The 15,293-nt window shown below is 32.8% G+C and overlaps 1 protein-coding gene across 1 annotated transcript in view; it reads left to right on the forward strand.

Annotated features, from left to right (window-relative positions):
- LOC149531520 (uncharacterized) overlaps window positions 1-15,293 on the forward strand; it is a 177,028-nt gene that overhangs the window by 65,185 nt on the left and 96,550 nt on the right. The gene's annotated exons all lie outside the window — the stretch shown is intronic.

Genomic DNA, 15,293 nt, shown 5'->3' on the forward strand with positions numbered 1-15,293 from the left:
ATGTAGAGCTGAATTCTTTGCAAGATGAATGACACTATGACTATCTATGAACAAATAATTATCCTTTTGAGGATGTCTCAATTCTTCCAAGAAGAACTGAAGCCATATCATCTCCTTGGTTGCCTCTATAGCAGCAACATACTCTGCCGCGATAGTGGATAGAGCATCAATCTTTTGTAACCTAGAAACCCAACTCACGGCTGCCCCACCAATAGTAAAGACATAACATGTAGTACTCTTCCTAGTATCAATATCCCCTACCAAATTTGAGTCAACATAGCCCTATAAATTAGTAGTGGAGCCCCCAAAGTGTAAACACTTATTGGACGTTCCTCTCAAATATCTGAGAATCCACTTGATAGCATTCCAATGCTCAACTCTTGGATGACTCATATATCTGCTAATGACTCCCACTGCATGGGCAATATCTAGCCTAGTGCATACCATAGCATACATCAAGCTTCCTACAGCTTGAAGCATAGGGTACCTTGGACATCTTATCCTCCTCTTCTTGTGTCTTAGGACACATCTCCTTAGTCAATTTCAAATGACCAAGTAAAGGTGTGTTGACAGCTTTAGAATTCTCCATAGAGAAATGTTGCAACACCTTCTCAACATAATCAGCCCGAGATAGCATCAAATTTCTATTCTTCCTATCTCTGCAAATCTTTATACCAAGGATTTTTTTTGCTGCCCCCAAATCCTTCATAGCAAATGCATGTGCTAACTGGTGTTTCAACCCATTAATATGATCCATGTTAGACCCAACTACAAGCATATCATCAACACATAAACATAAAATAATGTAGCTATCATCATCCAACCTCTTAAAATAAACACAATAATCTAAATAACACCTATTATAGCTATGCTCATGCATAAACCTATCAAATTTCAGATACCATTGCCAAGGTGCTTGCTTCAAGCCATATAAACTTTTCTTCAATTTGCACACTAAGTTCTCCTTACCTTTGACCTCAAATCCTTGTGGCTGAGCCATATATATTTCTTCATCCAAATCACCATGAAAGAAGGCTATTTTAACATCTAGCTTCTCTAAATGCAAATCTTTAGTAGCCACAAGACTTAAAATAGTAGAGATAGAAGTCATTTTAACAACAAGAGAAAATATCTCATCAAAATCAATTCCCTTTTTCTATGCACATCCTTTTACAACTAACCTAGCCTTGAATCTTTTCTTACCTCCTTCCTCTTCTTTCAACCTGTAAACCCACTTATTCTATAAACCCTTTTTACCTACAAGCAACTTGCACAAATCCCATGTCTTATTCTTTAGCAAAGAGTCCATTTCATCTTTCATTGCAAACTCCCATTGAATCTTAGTATCCACTTGCACAACTTCATCATAACTTTCAGGTTCACCAGCATCAGTAAGTAAAATAGAATACAAAGAGGGAGAAAGTCTTTGTGGAGGTCTAATTTGCCTCATTGACCATCTAACATTCACTGGTGTGTGTGGTATTTGTTGTTGCAGTTGTTGCACATCATGAGGAATGGATGAAACATTAGCTTTTGGAGTATCATCCAGCACTACATAATCATCTTGTTTCTTCTCATGTTGCTGCAACAAATCTTTGTACAACACTTTCTCATTGAATATGACATCCCAACTTCTTACAATTTTATGATTTTCAAAATCCCAAAGCCTATAACCAAATTCATTAATTCCATATCCAACAAAGACACATTTCTTTGATTTAGCTTCTAGGTTGGTTCTATTTTCAGAGTCTATATGAGCAAAAGCTTCACAATCGAAGGTCTTGAGAAAAGAATAACTCACCTTCTTACCAGTCCATGCCTCCTCTGGAATACCATAGCCCAATGGAGTAGAGGGACCTCTATTAATCAAATATACAATAGTATTGATAGCCTCTACCCACATGTGTAAGGGAAACCCAACATGCAACCTCATGCTCCTTGCGTGCTCCATTATAGTCATGTTCATGCATTCATCCACTCCATTTTCCTGTGGAGTCCTTGGAACAGTTTTGTGTCTATGAATAGCATTAGTGGAGCAATACTCTTCAAATTCATGACTGTAATACTCACCACCATTATCAGATCTGAGACATTTTAATTTCTTACCAATCTCATTTTCAACCAAGCATTTCCCTTTCTTAAAAGTTTGAAATACATCAGATTTTTGTCTAAGGAAATAAACCCATACTTTTCTAATTGCATCATCAATAAATGTAACATAATAATGAGCACCACCAAGGGAAGATACTTGAGCTAGTCCTCGTACATCTGTATGTAGAAGCTCTAATTTTTCCTTTTTGTTTTCCTTCCCTGTCTTTACAAAACTCACTCTCTTTTGTTTTCCATACACATGACTCTCATAAAAATCCATATTAACACATTTCAGACCTAGTAAAAATTTCTTTGAATGAAGTACTTTCATACCTTTCTCACTCATGTGCCCAAGTCTGTTGTGCCATAGCGTTGTATCAAAATCTACAATAGCTATTTGTTCTCCTTTCCTAACAGCAACAATTGTTCCTGAACATTCATTTTTCTTTGAAACCATCAAAGTAGAAGGAACAATATGACCTATACAAAGATATATGGTTCCTACTTTAACACCTTTTGCTACTACAAGGGAACCTTTTGAAACCTTCCAATTTTTATCATTAAAAGTAACTACACATTCCTCATCACCGAGTTGCTCTGCTAAAATTAAATTCTTACTTAGCCTTGGAACATGTCTTATCTCATGTAGTAGCCAATGATTCCCATTCTGCAACTTAATATTATTTTTTTCCTTTCCAAAAATTTGAAAGGGTTCATTATCCCCCAAATAAACAAGCCCAAAATCCCCTTGGACATAATCAATGAAATAACCTCTATGAGGTGTAGTATGAAATGAAGCACCAGAATCTAAAACCCATGAATCATCAACACTTTCTAAAGATAGAAGCAAAGCATCCTCTTGGGATTTTTTACTTACCACATTTTCCTCCTTGTCTCCATCTAATATATCTACTTCATTTTTCTTTTGATTCCAACAATCTTTCTTTTTTGTGCCTTGGTTTCCTATAGTACCAATAATCGTTTGGTCCTCTCGATTGAGACCTCTTCTGATTTGAATTTCCTCTTGATTTCCCATGATTTCAAGAGTTACTTCCTCTCTTGTTCATTCTACCCTTTATTTGTGCATTCAAAGCACTTCTTGATGTAGATCCACCTGAGGATTTCCTACGAGTTTCTTCACTCAAAACAACACCGATCACATCTTCACATTTTAGGGTACTAGATCCAGGAACAAAACTACTCATAGCCATTACCAAGCCATTCTAGCTTTCAGGAAAAGAACACAAACTCAAGAGAGCCCTAATTTCTTCATTGAAATTGATACCCATAGAAGATAACTAACTAGTAATAGTATTAAACTCATTATAGATCCAACTTCTTCCATTTTCATATTAAATAAACACTTCATGAGAAATACCTTGTTTGAAGTAGAGAGATTTTCATACAGTGTTACTAGGGTTTTCATCAATTCTTTTGTCATATTTTCTTTTGTAATGTTAAATGCCACTGATGGTGCCAGGCACAACCAAATGCTTCCAAGTGCCTTTCTGTCCAAAAAATCCCATTCAGCATCTAACATAGATCCCTAATTCTTGGCTTTTCCTTTCAACAACTTTCATAAATCCTTCTAATAAAGATAATCTTCCATTTTCATCTTCCATAACTATAAGTTCTACCCATTAAACCTATCAACCCTCAGCTTACCCTCATCTTCCATTGCTCCCACTCAACCGTGAGTCTCCCACTTAACTGTGATACTTTCCTACAGAGGATAACTAAAAGACAACCTCACTCTGATACCACTTATTAGGATAAAACCACAGACAAAAATAAAAAATACATGCAAATATAACCAATAACATAAAATAATAGATCACATAGAAACAAAAACAAGGCACCAAGATTTAACGTGGTTCACCCAATCCCTAGGCTACGTCCACCAAATAGCAAGTCCGATCTTATTACAATCCAGTGATTGCAACCTGATTACTATCCGTAATCCCTTATAGTTCAATACCACTGCAAGAACCAATTTCGCATCACACTATGAAAACAATCCCTAACCCTAAGCCCTTTTGTACAAGTATTAAACTTCTTTAGGGTTATAACATTTCGGCCATAAATTAGCAATAATTTTAGTGGTGAATCTATGAATGGCGAATCTACAAATAGTACCAAATTTTTTTTTTTGGGGTGATTCCCTGAACCCCACTAATTATGGAATATGTACAGTGCTTTCCTAATTAGTCACCATAATCTAACAATCTCCCACTTGGGGACTGATCAGGCTCCATACTAAACAACAGTTAGGTGGAATAAGACTGAACTATACAGTGGAGACCAAATTCAAAAGTTTATGTAATGAATGAAACAACTAAATACCACCTAAAAAATAAATCAAAATTAATTGAGACCCTAATTTAATAAAATGGAAGTATATATTGAAAATCTAAAGCTAGTTTACACACCTTGTATTTAGGGTTTTAGATTACAAAGCAATTTGCAAAATTAATTTTAAGGTGAAAGATTGATCAGGTGAAGATTTAAGTTGTGAAAAGTTGCTCAAAGGACAAAGTTTCAAAACCCCAATGAGGACATATGACATTTCATCATCTGAAAAAAAGAATTAAGGAGTAGAGGTAAGTAATTTTCAATTGGGGAAGAATGACACTTGTACTCCACTAAAGTTTTGTGCTATTCCTAAGATTGCATTGAAAGGAAATTACATGGGTGCATTATTATTGTTACCACCTAAAATCATTATGATCCATGATGTATGGAGTTGTTACGTGTGTAAAATTGGAGAAGTTGGTGATGATGAGATTTGTGAGGAATATGAGCAACTATGTGATGAAGGAATATTGAAGGATGAATTTAAAATTGTTGAAAAGAAAGGGTTCACCAATGCCCTATATTTTTTGAGGAATTTCAAGATTGAATGAATTAAGGAAGTACTGAGAATTCATGATATGAAGTTCTAGCTAGAAAATGGACTTATTGAGATTAGAAAGCAAACAATTCACAATGCTACTAGGTATCCAACATTGGATGAAAAGAAGACTATATGTTGTAACCCTAACAAGTTTACTTTGTTATTGCAATAGTGAAGATTTGTGGGTGTCATCTCAACCCCAGTTTTAACCTTTACCTTGGAGGGTTTCTAGGTAACCAAATCATTGTGTTATGTGTTTACATTTCATGCATGTGATTGATAGTTAGATCTACTTGTTACAACACTTTGATTTTATAAGTTATGTTATGCATGTATTAGATATGAGATGAAAAACATGGTGAATATAGTAAAGTGGTTTTAAGGGAATTTAAAAAAAAAATCTTAATTCACCCCCCCTCTCGGTATCTTAGTTTCCCAATTAACCTCACAAAAATTGGTATCAGAGCATTGGTTCTCTTGAGGAAGTCTAATAACTTGGGAGTTTAGATCTTGGAGATGGAGGATTATGAATTGAGAAAGGTTATTGATAATCAAGTGACTGACATCCAACTCATACTACAAAAACTTGAAGTAGCAAGAGAGGAACTAAGGAAATCTCTAAGAAAGAGAAAGGACATGGCCATAAAGCTAAATGACATAAATTTTTTGAAGAAGTCGATACTCAAGGACTTTTTGATAGTGGAAATTTTAATGAGAGTAATGCAAAAATTGTAGATCTACTTGAGAAGAGCAATATCCTAAATGAAGAAGTCAAAGGATTAAAGAGAGAACATGAAATTTAGTTAGTAATGCTATGTGAAGTGATCGAAGAAAAGAAGAAATCCAAAGAAGAAAAAGTTGTGGTTGAGGAACACAAAAGAAAATGTGGCTATCAGACTTGAAGAAAGGTCATTTGATGTGCAAAAACTTAAAAACACTCAACTAGACATGATGAATCAACTGATGCTTGAAAATCAGGAGTTAAATAGGAAGGCCATGGAAATAGAAAATATAAGATCATAGATTTGTCTACTAAGAAATGAATTAAGAATTGACAAAGAACTTGCTGAAAGAATAAACAATCCTAGTGGAGCAATAAAGTACCTTGAAGAGGTAATGAGATCACCTAAGGCATGTACCATCATTTCTAGATCAAAAAATTATTCATCTACCAAAATAGGAGAATCATCCAAGAGTGGAGAGCTAACAAATTCAAAATGCTAGCCCACATGCTATCATTGTGGAAAACTTGGTCATACTAAAAACATCTACAAAAGCAAATGTGATATGAAAAACCCTAAACTTAATTTTTTTGGTTTTTGTATTTATTGCAAGAAGTAAGGACATCAAATACATCAGTATAGATCAAGAATGACAATGTACCTGCTATACCCAAATTTTAGGGATATTGTTACAACTATCAAAAGTTTGGACACAAAGCTTATGAATGTAGATTCATAGCCAAAATCCTACTAGACAATCAAGAGTGCACCTAAGAATTTTTTTTCTAATTGTCACAAGATTGGACATGTGAATAAGAATTGTAGGACTAGAGTACTAGTACCAAACAATGAATGCAATAAGGGTGAAGTCAAAGTGCATGTTGAACAAACAAAGAAGGAGATGAATCACACCTAGAAGAAAAAGGCGGAAGCTTGAGGTATTGAAACATATGAAGTTAAAGTCACCCAATCCAATGGAGAAGATGATGACACCATCTCAAATTGATAAAAAAAGCTATGTAAGGAAATGTGTACTTAATGATTTATCTTACACCAATTCCTAAGATAGGATATGTTAAATTTAATATCTCCATAAGAAAAGATGCATAAGAATAGATTGATGGAAAGAATAGTGCAAAAGAATCATTTACACAATTCTTTCCAAACATTAGTAAAATTGTTTATATTGACTGAGCATTGTAATATGGAATGAGTACCCCAATGTAAAACTAATGTATGGGCTAAGTTAGATGAAATAAGATTAAGCTATATAGTGGATACCAAGTTCAATAGTTTAAGTAATGAATGAGACAACTAGATTTCACCTAACAGAGAAATCATCAATAACGGAGACCCTAATTGAAGTGTTTTTGGGTAACCAAATCTTTGTGGTATATGTTTAGATTTCATGCATGTAATTATAGATTATATCTATATGTTATTAAAGTCTGATTTTACAAGCTATGTTATGCATGCATTGGACATGAGATGGTAAATGTGGAAAATACAAGAAAGAATAATTAAGATGTTAAAGTTTTATAGATCCTAATTCACCCCCATTCTTAGTATCTTAGTTTCCCAATTAATTGTTTGTTTGTGATGACTGATCAGAGAAGTACTATACATACTTCATAATTATTTGTGAAAAAAAAATTCCACTCCTATTTTATCATGCCTTATTTAGATAGGCACATCGTAACCATAAAGCTAAAATATATTATATAAGATACCTTAGGGTTAGGGACTTTTGTAATGTGATGTATAGTGAGATAGGTTATTCTTGTAGCAATATTGAGCTGTAAGAGTTTATACTATAATCAATAGATAATAAGAAAGGTTGGATGACTATATAGGTGGATGTAGCCTACGTTTTGGGTGAACCACATTAAATCTGTGTGTTATTTGTGTTCTTATGGTTTTCTTCTTTTGTTTCTGCATTTAACTCTTTATTCATATATATTTTTAGATCTGTCAAATCCTAACATTAATAATATATCTTATATAAGTTCTGAAACATAAAATGTGCTAAGGTTTATATTTTCATAATTTAAGATGCATAATAATAGATCGATGAAAATATTAGTACAAAAGAAATGATTTATATAGATAGCGTCGAACATCAATAAAATTGTTTATATTAACTAAGCATTGTAATATGGACTGAGTACTTGAGATACTAAACTAGTGTATAAGACAAGTTAGATGGAAGAGACCAAGCCATATAGTGGAGACCTAGTTCATAAGACACAATATCAACCAAGATAGTTGGCTTCTAGTTACCTAAGTACACAACATTATTGGAGACCCTAAATTGAGTAGAAGGAAGTATATATCAATATTTGAAGACATTATTTCACTCCTTGCATATAGATTATGAGAGCACAAAGCATTTGATTAATTTGAGTGAGTTACAAAAGATATCCCAAGGTGATAAAGAGAAAATCTAAGATAAAATCTTGATCAAGTGAGGATTGAGTGGTGTTGAGTTATCCATAGAGAAGAAGCTTTAAAACCTAACACAAAATATATGATAGATTCATCATCCATGAGAAAAATTCAAGGAGTAGAGGCTAGTATCATTCAATTGGTGAAGAGTGATGCTTGTCCTCCACCAAAATTTTGTACTATTCTTGACATTGAAATGAAAGGTGACTTAACGGGTGTGTTATCTTCGATACCACCTAAGGTAATCATGATACATGATGTGTGAAGTTTCTATATGTGTAAGATTGGAGAATTTGATGACTATGAGATTTGAGAGGCATATGAAAAATTGTGTGATGAAGGAGTTGTAAAGGATGAATTAAAAATTATTGAAAGGAAAGGGATAACTCATGCCCTAGAGTTTCCAAGGGACTTTAATATCTCATGGATCAAGGTTGTACTAACAAGGATCCATGATATGAAATTTTGGCTACACAATGGACCATTTGAGATAACAAAGAAAATGATTCACAAGGTTACGAGTTATCCCACCCTAGATAAGAAAAAGACTATGTGATGCTTGAGTCATGAGGAAGTTGAAGTAAACATAGAAGCTAAGGGGGATGGATGAGTATTGTCCATCTCAAACATTTCTAATCCATTGATGAAATTTGTAGTGAGAGTAATTTCTCACAAATTTATCAATCAAGTAGATTGAATACTGTACCATGTATGGAAGTTGACTTTTGGCATGGAAGATTATTATTTTCAAGTTACAAAAACTTCAATTAGTTGACAACTTGATATCCATTAGGAAGGAAAAGAACTCTATATGTAAGGTTTGATCACTTATCATGTGTATTTTCTTTTATGTTTAGAAGTATTTTCATGGTATTGGAAATATTGTTTGGGAACAAGGAAAACTAGTGACAAATCAAATCAATGACTACATAAATCAATTAAGAGAGAATTTGAGAATGTCATGGACACATATTTTGAGGAATTCAAATAAAGAATGAAGATAAAGATGAGAATACTAGAAGAGTGGGTAATAAAACATTACAATGATGTATTTCTTTTAGTGGAAATAGATAATACATTTGTATAGGTAGTAAAGCCAAGGAATGTATGGCTACAAAATTTTGATTATGAAATTGATAGTGATATGGTTAGTGAAAATATTGCTATATTATTAAAAGAAGAAATTGGTGCCGAATCTAAACCTTTTGGATAATATGAAGAAGCTAAGGCAAGAATTATTATTGACATCAATATAGCTTCAAAGGATTAAAAAAGAAAGAGAATGATTGAAGACCTAGAGGAAGAAATAGTCACACAAGGCAAGGGCAAGGAACCTTTGTAGCTCACTCAAGGTTCTGGAGAAGATGAAAAAAAATATAGTGGTGATGGGGAAGAGGATGAAGAAGAAAGGTATAAGGGTAAATCTTTATTTGTTGTTATACCACCCACCAAGAAGGATAAAATTTTCAAGCCTAAAGAAAAGGGAGTTACAAAGAAGATAGTGGTAGTGACCCTCTCTCCTCCACCACCAATCAAACCAAGGACCAAGGCAATAGTAGCAAGAGCTGAGCCATCTAGAAAGAAAGGAGTAGCAAAAATCACTAAACCAAGTGACTCAAGTACAGAGAAAAACTTATCACAAGCCCCTATGAGCTAGCCAAAGAGGAGAAGACTAGTAAAGGTAAAAGTTGAAGAAGATGATAGATAGAGGACAAAATAATATAAATCAGCTACAATACCTAGAATATAAAATAATATTGATAAGGTATGTGCTGACATAAGAAGCTTTGTAGGGTTATCTAGCTTTAGATTTGTGAAGTATGATACACTGGATAATGTTGATAGAAATAAAGTTGAGGAGATGATGATGGATATGATAGAAATTAATAAATTGGCTCCTAATGAAGTAGATAAAGATATTATAGAAGACACATTAGCCAAGGTTATGCCTAATCTATCAAAGGAGAAAATAGAATTTTTTTTGAAGAAGTATAGGAACCAATTTGTTGCTAAGTTTAGAATTTTTATAACTGTGCAAAATAAGACTGAAGTTGTAGTTTAGTGGAATGAGTTACTATAAAAAAATATTTTTGGTCCTATAATTAAAGAAATGACACATGAAAAAGATATTGAGCTAGTAAAAATATAGGATGATCAAAGTGATGAAATGAGTTTAGGTGTGTCAAGTCTAGAAGGTAGACTTTCACCAATGACACCCTTGACACTCTAGTTTCCAAGTAGGAGAAGCCCTCAGATGCAAATAAAGAGGAGGAAGAGGCTAAGGAAACAAACAAAGTCATAAGTGTAGACAGTTCTACCAAAGGTCAAGAAGGACCAAATGTGTTAGAACCTTGAATTGAGAGAAATAATGAGGTAAATAGAATAGTATCGAGTGCTACTATTTCTATTTCTATCACAAATTTAAAAGAAAGATTGAGTTGTGATACCCCCTCATCATCTCCTAAAGAACTACTAAGTAGCAACACAATTTCACCTCACAAAGAGAAATTAATAAAGGATAGTTGTCTAGATAGTCAAGTTATTTTGGATGAAGTTATTGAAATTCCATAGTTGGATTTCGAAAATGTAACTCTTGAGAAAACAATTTTGTCACAAGCAATTTTTGTGAAGAAGAAGAAGCAATTAGAGATAAGAAGAGAACATCAATAGAGGAAAGTATTCCATGATGTTAAGGACATTTTGTAGAAGCATTTGATATACACAATATTGATTGGCAATCCCTAATAATTTCCTAGCTTGCAAGTATTGTTGAATAAATAAATGTTGGAGATATAGAAGAAAATGAGAGGTTGATGGCTTGGTTAGCAAAGAAATTTTAGAATAAGGATATGGACAAAGTCTCAACAACCATTTCCAAGAAAAAGGTTCAATTTCAAGAAAGAGTACAAAATATAAATGAACTTATACATAAAGTATAACATTGGTACACAATTTTGTGTGATGTTGCAAGATTCACTAGTGATATTCAGGCCAAAATCCAACAAATTCAAGATGATATGCAGACAACAAGTAGCATTATTTCACAATCAACTAAATCTAGCTCACAAAATTATAATAAGTTATTGTTTTCACAAGGAAAATTGGTCAAGCTTCAGTCAACTCATAACAACATGAGGTCAAATTGATCTCTACCTAATCCATGTTGATACATCATTTAGAGGTTATGCAATGAGAGTTAAAATTAACAAAAGAGTTTATTCATGATCATAATCTTTTGGTTTCTGAAAGTTTGATTACTTTGGCAGCTAGATTGGAGTGGTAGAAGCACATTTTGGAATCAATAAGAACAACTTGGGATCATGCACTCGCTATGATCAACCAAGTTCACAAACAAGTTATTGAGAAATATACTTTGATTTTGTCCATTCAACTGGAAAAGAAGACATAAGTGACAAAAATAAGGGTGAAAGTAATGATGATTATGATTATTACATGATCATAATGGAGGTAATGAAAAAAGTAGGGAAACAAGGGTTGTAATGATGATTACATGATCAAAAGAGTCAGATTTAGAATTTAGAAGCGATCAAAATTTAGAAGGATAATAGGGTATGACACTAAATAATCAAACAACTTAGAGTCATGCGAATATATTGTTCATTATTTGTTTATTCAACGTAAGTTAAAATTTTTATAGTTCTATAAGAACTAAGTAATAGGCTTAGGGGGAGTACTCTTATTATCATTGTAATGATGTAATCATGACAAAAAAAAATTCGCAATTAATGTCAAAGGGGGAGATTGTTGGTATCTCTAACTATTGTAATCTATTAGTGATGCAAGGAGGGATTAATGAGCTAGTTGTTATTTTTATGTAGTCTTTGCATGATGAAGTGAAGTTGAAGTTGGAACAGAGTAATCAAAAGTATAAAGAGAAGTTAATAAGTCTAGAAGACATCATGTTTTTGAAGTTTGTGATGAGGTGATGGTCCATTTGAAGAAAGGAAAATTTCCTATTCTAACATATAATAAGATAAAAATGAAGAAGCTTGGACATTGTAGAGTTTTGAGAAAGTTTGACATTGGCAATGCTTATGAAGTTGAGTTACCTGATGACATGGATATGTCTCCTATATTCAATATTACTGATTTGTATAAGTATCATGAGTCAAATGATGAAGTTGTTGTATTAGATGATTATCCTTAGAAGTAGACTAAAGAGGTTGAATAGATATTAGATAAGATAGATGGCAAAAGCACAAGAGGAAAATATTAGTATGAATATTTGGTGAAGTTGAAGAATAGACTATCTAAAGATTCTACATGGATTTATCAATCCAAGTTGGATTCAACTCGAGTTGTGACATCTCAATGATTTAGGAGAATCATTTGTTTTAACCCTTGTCATTTGATGTAGGAGGATCCTAGGTTTTCTTGGTATCTTGCTCATCTTTGTTTAGTCTACTTATTGGAGCTGACTATTAGTGGTTTCCAAGTTGTTATTACTGCCAATTTGTTTAGTGATTGTCAAGTTACTATAGCTAGTGTTAGCCGAATTAGTTACATAGCAAGTTTTGGCCAACTTACTATAACTAGTGTTGGCTGAATTACTATAGCTAGTGATGGCCAAGTTATTATAGGTAGTGATGGATGAGTTATTGTTGCTAGTGATGGTTGGGTTATTGTACCTTTCTAGTATTAGTGAAGCTACCTAGTGTTGGCCAAGCTATCTAGTATTGGTCAAGTGTTCCTTCATGTGTCGAGTGAGATTGATATTTTTTGATGCTCAGTTCCTTCTTTGACTAAGTTTTTATATGATTGGTTCTTAGTTTGAGATGACTTATGTAATTAATTTGGATCACAAATTTAATTTTCAAATATTGTGTTGGGATGCTTATAGACAATTTTAAGGTCAGCCTTTCTATTATGTAATAATCTAGAATCTTCTATAAGCTATTTTGGAAAGTATAAGTAGATGTAATTGGTTTAGGTTAGGTAAGGACTTAGAGAGTTTAGAGAAAATATTTTTGGAATAGCAAATTTGAAGATGGATCATGGATCTTGAATCTATATTTTGCATTTGGTTGTAACCTAGAAGGCCTTACAACTAGGCATGTATGTCGATAGTTTGATGAATCAATAAAAATATTTTCTTCTCTCTCTCTCCCTAGTGTTGTTCTCTATTTTTTTCTTCCATGCGTGTTTACTTAGCAAGTTGTTTGGATAGTTAGGTGTACCTTTTTCCCTAGCTCTTTGGTCCCTCCTTGCTTCAATTAGTGTCAAATTCTTAGTCATATACTAGGAAGAGTTAAAAGGTCATCACTATGACTAGCTACTCTATATGGACCAAGTTGTATATAGACTTAAAAATAAACATGTACATATCAAGCTCTTTAGGAGCTGAGAAAGTCTTTGGTCTTCAAGTATTTTTAGTATAAGGCAATTCTATTATTGTCCAATTAGTTTGAGCATATTGACATTGAGTTATATAGAAGGTGCCAAGCACAATAGAGACTGAGCATTAGCAACATGTATATTGAATGCTAAGTATCATAGATAATTAGTGTTGAGCAGTGCATAATTGACATTCAAGTAGGGAATGATACAAATATTGAGGTAAACCATTTCCAGCTGACATTGACAAGTTATTTAATCATTTTAGAGGTTTTCATAGAGGTTATTACATATTTTATGACATGGATCACATATCCCTATGTCTTATGATTAACCAATTAGATGAAGAGGTGAAATAAGGAAGCATCTAGAAAAATATTTATGAAATCTTTAAATAGAGAAGATTTAAACTTATTTTAGATATGGAGTACAAGATGTTAGCTTTTGATTTGATAGAACTTTAACAATAGGTCTTAAAATGTGAGAATACCTAGGAATTAGCTAGAAACCATAATGGGAATTCAGGGATACAAATTAAAAAGACTGGCTAACAACACTTTGTGATGTCTTCTCCAATTTTAACTCTACAAAATTTAGACAAGTGTACTTGGGAATTTATTCTTTAACTCTTTAAGACTTAAAATCTCAATATGAGTTCCCTTATAGTAGATGATTTATCCTTAATTCTTCTAATTCTAGGATTGCAAAAGAGATGATAAATGGCTATTCTATCAAACCCTAAAACTCCATGAATCAAGTATAGGTTGGCATTTCAAAATTTCAACAACTAAATAGTAAAACGATTGACTGATAAAAGAGTGTATCATCTAATTTATTACAAAGTAGATCAAATTCAAAATATGACTAGTGCCTTATCTATTGGGCTATTATCTCAAAGGAATTCGACATCTACTTTTGGATCTATCTTAACGCTTTGTGAGAAGAATATCAATATTCATTTCTAGATCTCATTCTTATCAAAATATTTAATGAAAACTAGGAAATTCTTTCAATTTACATTAACCATTTACATAACCCATTAGATTATTAGTAGAAGTATATTGAAATATAATTTAGAATGAATTACAACTGCAATTTAATGAAATTTTCTTATTAAATCTTAGAGAATAAAATGGAAACAAAGATGAGACAAGATTTGAAAGAAGAACCAATTCTCTACATCTTTGTATTAATTTCTTTCCAAAATACAATTTGTTGTCAACCCATATCAGAGAAAGATCAATTAGACTAGCAATTGTTAACTTTTTTCATTCTAAAATTTTGAATAAAAATATACAATATACATGGACTGACTCAAAAAATGAACAAAAGTTTATTCATACTAAAATTCTCAAAACCTTCCTCTAGCCTTTGGAACTCATTTATATAGCATGAGTTGCAACAAGCTTTAGTTATAGGGGGAAAAGACAGTTGTCCTAAAAACAAAATATAGGTTACACAAAATGCCAAAATGTCATTGTATTCACTGCATGAGAAACTAAAAACATTTGTGGAATTTTTCTTGATAATAAAGTAGTTTTATTTTGACTACCTTGTGGTGGGGTCTTTTTTATTTCATCTATTGTTTTCTCCTCCACAACATCTGATGATTGATTTTTATCTTTTTGGTCTTTTTCATGTTGTTGTGCCACCTTTTCTTCTTCTATTCTACTTAGATATGATTTTGTAGTGTTTGTGATAGGTAATTGCTTATCTCTTTCCTCAACCACCTTTGATATACTATCTTTAACTTCCTATGATGGTTAAGGGCTCATCTCATCTAGCTC

The sequence above is a fragment of the Cupressus sempervirens genome, chromosome 11 (assembly GCF_028749045.1).
Source record: "Cupressus sempervirens isolate cs-2001-9-10 chromosome 11, ASM2874904v1, whole genome shotgun sequence".
NCBI lineage: Eukaryota > Viridiplantae > Streptophyta > Pinopsida > Cupressales > Cupressaceae > Cupressus > Cupressus sempervirens.